Here is a 5,798-nt window from a genome sequence, read left to right as displayed (position 1 = left end):
TGACCGCTTGTATCACAAAGGGGAAGTGATGAGGCATAACAAGGTCTTCGGTGCTCTTCAAAGGGGTGATGGCTCTAGCAGTTGTTAATAACCATGCCATCTCTCTCATTTTTTGGCGGATGTAATCGTTCCTTCTCTCTTGTGGTTTCCTGGCATTATATAGTGACTCACCAAGACTAAGAATGTCTCTTTCACTTCTTACTACGAAGGAAATGTCATCCTGATTCATTTCACAGGCTATCTTCCAGACAGCTTCATGTACTACCTCTGGTTTTGGTAAGTCGAGATGAATACGTTTTTGTCCAACGGGAGGCTCTCCATCAATGGGCCTCTTTGGGCAGTTTTTCACATGTCGCCAAAGGCAACCTCTTGCATAAAGTCCTTGACAAAACTTGCAATGACTGTAGTGATTTGATGATTTTACTCCAGTGGGTCTTCGACAAGCAGCCATTTCTCCAACACCACAACTTGCCACAGTAGCATTATGGTCAAAGTTTCCTCTTTTCTTCAGACAGCCAAGCAGTTCTCTCCTTTTATGGGATTTTTTCTCAAAACTTAAAGCAATTGCAACATCAGGCTGGTCATTGTGGGCAGATTCAAGGTGTCTTGCCAATTTAGAAATGGCCTTTTTACAATACAAACAATATTGTTTCTTATTGTACTTGCTTTTATTGCCTGTGCTTGGCAATGGTGCAACTCTTAGGTTATGTTGTACATTTGTATTTATTTTTTTCCCGTTTTGATTTTTGCTTTTTGGGTGATGAACATCCTGATGAATTGATGCTGCAACTCATCAGTGAAGTTACATGGCTGCTTCGCGTCAGTGTCGAACCAAAAGTTTTAGGTTTCTTTTAAATCAGAGATCATCTCACTGGGTGCCTTTGCTATTCCAAATAGCATGTCTTTTGAGGGTTTGTGAGTTTTTTTGTTTCTGACTTTGGTCCTGCAAATACTTGCATCTGAAGAACTGTCACGTGCTGCTGGAACATAGTCAATATCATTATAATCGGTATTGTCTGACTCCGAAAATAAATCAGTAGAGATCTAAAGGGAAATAGAAGGGGAAAAGCATTACATCATGAAACATTCGCTTTCATGATGTAATGCTTATAGTAATAGGAAGAACAATGCTTGGCATAATGTGTTATGAGTCAGCTGCTGCATGTATTCTAACATCTATTTAGAGACACAAGATTCTATGAAGAGTTCTAAAACTCGACAGTACCAGCTACACTACAATATGAGGACAAGGTAACACACACACACACAATCCAAGTTGGGATGAGACATATGAGGACATCCTCTGAGGCAGAATCAAGTCCTTCAGAGCCTGAGGTTCAAAATTTGCTACCTGACAATATGAGGACAGGGGAACACACACACACAGTCCAAGTTGGGATGAGACATATGAGGACATGACGGATGAACACCAATACAGTCCATGTTTCTGACTTCTAACTTCTCCTGATGTTGTCAAATGAAGCTCTAAACTCCACACTGATAAAAATGGATGTACACCTCCAGAGATCCAGTCATGGAAACTGATCAGCAGGAGGTTAATTGAATAAAGACATCAGAATAGGAACCAAAATTTCTGCATTTTAGTACAAAAAAGACCAGTACCAGGTTTTTGAGGCACTCTTGGTGCTCATGGATGGCAATGATGTTTTCTCGATAGGACACAATTCCAAGAAATGTAATAATTTGATTAATGCTGTCACAATTGCCTAAACTCACTGGTCTGGTCCAATCAAAGGACATCTCAATCATGTACTGAACCAAACTGAGACAGATCGTGAATTCCAATTCGAACCATTATCTGTTGGAAAGTTGGAGGGGATGCCTCACTCTCCTCATTCTCCTCACGTTGAGTGAGGATCTCAGCACTTGGTGTCTGCAACAAAACACAACAACACACAATCAAAAACATTTTGTAACTTTAGATCTAACTGGTTAAACTCATGACCATGTTCACCCAGTCCACCAGATTCTATGAAGAGTTCTAAAACTCGACAGTACCAGCTACACTACAATATGAGGACAAGGGAACACACACACACACAGTCCAAGTTGGGATGAGACATATGAGGACGTCCTCTGAGGCAGAATCAAGTCCTTCACAGCCTGAGGTTCAAAATTTGCAACCCAACATTATGAGGACAAGGGAACACACACACACTGCAGGTTTGATTTTGACATTTGAGGACATGATCCAAGATGTATTTAGGTTACAATCACCCCAAAAAATAAATAAATCCTACAACTTAACACAGTTTCAATGCTTCTGACTTGCATTTTCCACTTAAATTGCTTCAGAAAGTACAGTCTCCATATTTATATAAATGGATCTACATAACTACAATTAGCTTTTTGTAGTTTAATTTAATTAAAATACGTCTTTTTTTCCATTTGATACTTTAACACATCTTATGGTCTTCAATGCAATTACTCACCAGAGCTCGCCATGGCCACTCACATTCCCCATAGTCATAAGTTATTTCACTGCCTGCCTGGATGTCTTTGATGGCAAACAAGCAAAGGTGGGGTTTAAACTGAACAGTCAGCTTTTTCATTTTACAGTTGGCAGACAGGTGGGCATCATTAACCAGTCGACCCATCGAGTCGTCTTCACTGCTGGCATCGATACTGGATTTGAACAAGGAAACATTAGTTTTCTGCACTAAGTCCATATATTAATGAAATGGCAGGTCATTTTAGGCATTTACTTACCACCATTTTTTATTGTCCCATGTAAAATCAAACAGGAAAACATTTTGCTTCTCTGTGTACTTTTTCTGCCTCTTGTCTCGTTCATTTTCTGAGATCAACTCCCCACGGTATTCAACCACGAAGGATCCCTTCTCAATTGGGGCACAGGTAAATACACCACGTCCTAGTTCAAAGTTTACTAATTAGTGTCAAGTAACACAAATTTAGACCAGGGTTACCATCTCAAGCTGATTAGATATTTAAAAATCAAGGCATGGTCACTTCATTAAACACATGTGCAGAGAAAACTCCAAGAAATGTTCCTACTGAAGTTTTTTTTTTAACAATAAAAGCTTCTAAAATATAAACCTTTCCATCTGCCCTCCCAAAATCTTTATCAATCTGGCCTTTTTCATTACAAATAGACAAAGTGCTTCATTCAGATCATACCCTTTCCTCATTTGGTTTATATGTTACAAAACTACTCCACACATTCTTACTGATTACTAGTAACCTTTTTGGTAAAAAATTTGAGTTCATTTACTTGTTGCAACTCTTGCAGCATTCCAGCAGTCAACATAGAGAATGATATTTGACATACCTTAGTAATTATTGATCCATTGGACCTTTAAACAAGTCTTGTCGATCCCAGATAAAATAAACTGAACGGCCTCAGCTTCAGGAGAAATTCTGTATCTTCTTTTTGACATGTTTTTGATGTCAACCAGCAATGTCAATCACCAGACATCTACACAGGAGGATGATGAGAAGTTAACAAGAAAATCTTTAAACTGACCAATTCACAGACACAAATTTTATTTCATCAACCTATCAAGACCTGACAAGTTATCCTACATATAATATGCAATCACTACAAAACAATGCACTCCACTACCATTACCTGCACTGTATTACTCATATAAGATTAATATTTTCCACCATCTAGAATATATGCTGAAAAATGTGTTGAGAACATTTACAAACTCTCTGACTCTAGTCTCTGCGATTTAAGTTGAAGAAACTGTTGCCTTTGGGTTGCACACACAGCTGCAGTAATTAAGCAGAACTGTCTCCCCTCCCCCACCCCTGCTGGCTTGCACTCATGCTGCTTCCTCTGAACTGTGTTCAGCATGATTGCTACACACACGTCATCACGTCATAAAGCCCTGTCTTCCCCAACGTGACAAATGAAACAAGTCTTCAAAAAAAATGTAAAAGACACAATTACAATTTAGCTAATTAGCTCATTGACTAGCTTGTTTCAACTCTCCTGAAGAAAACAGTTAAATTTAACAACCTCCACTCTTTAACATGAATAAAAGAGATATACCATAATTTTGTCATGCTCTCCCTTCCAGTTTGTTTAAGAAATGGTTAATTAGCCAACTTTACCTCATCAGGTGCGTGTTGCGGCTTGAAGATCAAAGGATGCTGCAGATGTCAAGATAAATATCTCTGAAGAGCTGAAGTTCCAGGATATGTGATACACAGATAAATCCAAGGGGGTTTAATCTTGACATGAACTGCAGATCTTTGGCTGAGTCGACTGGCCAATCAGAGGCTGTAATGTTGACTCACTGACCAACCAGAGGCTGTGTTTCTCATGTGTGCACCACAGCATTGCTCCCAAATGCATTGCAGTGAATTAGAAATGTTCAAATTGTAACAATGTTTGTGGTATCAAAAACATGATATGTTTCCTATGGTTTACAGATGAGGGAATGGTAAACTTAGATTTTACCTTTCTTCTTGTGGACCTACAAGTAAACAACAAGCGATCTGTCTTGTGGTTACTGAGTTTTAGAAAAAATAGAGCCATCAGCTTTCCATTCCCAACTCAGTCATTTCGATCCACCATCCCAAAAGTGGGATTAATGTCACTGAAAGCAGTTCACTTGTTTCCTAAAATAGGTAGGTGTTCACAATATAAACATTAGAATTTAAAGTAATGCATATATTAATTTTATAATGGCTTTGGATTATTTGATTTTAATTTAAAGGGTTTAGGGTTAGGGTTAGGGTTTATCAATAAACTGTTAAATTAAGCTGCGGGGTACAAGTGCACGTCAGCATTTGATGCATATCTTCCAGCTTGCACATTTTCTTCCTCTCCTTGCCCTGGTAAATGGTGAGACTGGTCCTGTTTCTCTGCTGCAACTTTATTGTTCAGTCCAACTCTCTGCTGTACTGATGGAAGAAGGCAGTCAATGTGGCAGTTTCATCATGCCTTCCCCCAAGATCTTGAGCAGCAGCAGTTCAGATCTTTCACCAAATTAAGCCATCAATGAAGTATATACTTTATTTGTAAATGTGCTGCAGGACAGAATATATCTATCTGCCCTCTTTGGCATATACTGAGTGAAGGGGCAGTATTTTTTTTTTGTGGGGATAATTGTTCCTCAATTATAATTTCTGCTCTGGGCTTCTAACACACAGTGCTGTTCTGGATAGGCCTGTTCTACACGTCTGAGCAGCACAAAGCAGTCACTTGCCAGTTTAATGTGCCCCATTTCTGTGTGAAACCACAGGTACCACATTGATTTCCTGTAACCTTTTCTTGACACGGTGGTACCAAAGAAAGGCAGAATCTATTCTTTAGGCCACAAGTCTTCCATGTCAACATTTTTCCCATTATGCCTTGCCAGGCAGGGAATTGAAGCTGATATCCTTCAGTCACAAGACGGCAAGATAACCTACTAAGCCATGCCCCGCCAAGCCATTGTTGTCGTCATCGTCCTCCGCTTTATCCGGTTGGTCCAGGTCGTGGGGGCAGCAGCCTCAGCAAGGCTCCCAAGGCTTCCCAGCCACTTCCACCAGCTCTTCCGGGGGAATCTCGAGGCGTTCCCAGGCCAGCCAAGAGATATAATCCTTCCAGCGTGTCCTGGGTCAGCCTCGGGGCCCCCTCCCGGTTGGGCATGCCTGGAACACCTCCCAAGGGAGGCGTCCAGGAGGCGACCTCACCAGATGACCGAACCACCTCAACTGACTCCTCTTGACATGGAGGAGCAGCAGCTCTACCCTGAGCCCCTCCCAAATGACTGTGCTTCTCACCCTGTCTCTAAGGGAACCACACTGAGGAGGAAACTCAT

General features: G+C 40.6%; 1 long non-coding RNA gene across 2 annotated transcripts; it reads right to left on the bottom strand.

The window, feature by feature from the left end:
• Nucleotides 1-1,387: 1,387 nt before the first annotated feature.
• Nucleotides 1,388-4,065, bottom strand: LOC147256779 (uncharacterized). Of its 2 annotated transcripts, none has more exons than XR_015117403.1 (5): nt 4,040-4,065; nt 3,311-3,457; nt 2,731-2,893; nt 2,454-2,646; nt 1,388-1,894 (listed from the first exon to the last, which is right to left on the bottom strand). It is a non-coding gene; the product is annotated as an uncharacterized LOC147256779 (long non-coding RNA). The 2 variants fall into 2 exon arrangements; XR_015117402.1 differs by lacking the exon at nt 4,040-4,065 and adding an exon at nt 3,611-3,731.
• Between the last annotated feature and the right edge of the window lie 1,733 nt (nt 4,066-5,798).

This window comes from Aulostomus chinensis, chromosome 8 (genome assembly GCF_037954235.1).
Source record: "Aulostomus chinensis isolate RoL2024-O1b breed Wild chromosome 8, RoL_Achi_v1.0, whole genome shotgun sequence".
Classification (NCBI taxonomy): Eukaryota; Metazoa; Chordata; class Actinopteri; order Syngnathiformes; family Aulostomidae; genus Aulostomus; species Aulostomus chinensis.
The sequence above is the reverse complement of the archived record's forward strand: the minus strand, read 5'-3'. Positions and strand labels throughout refer to the sequence as shown.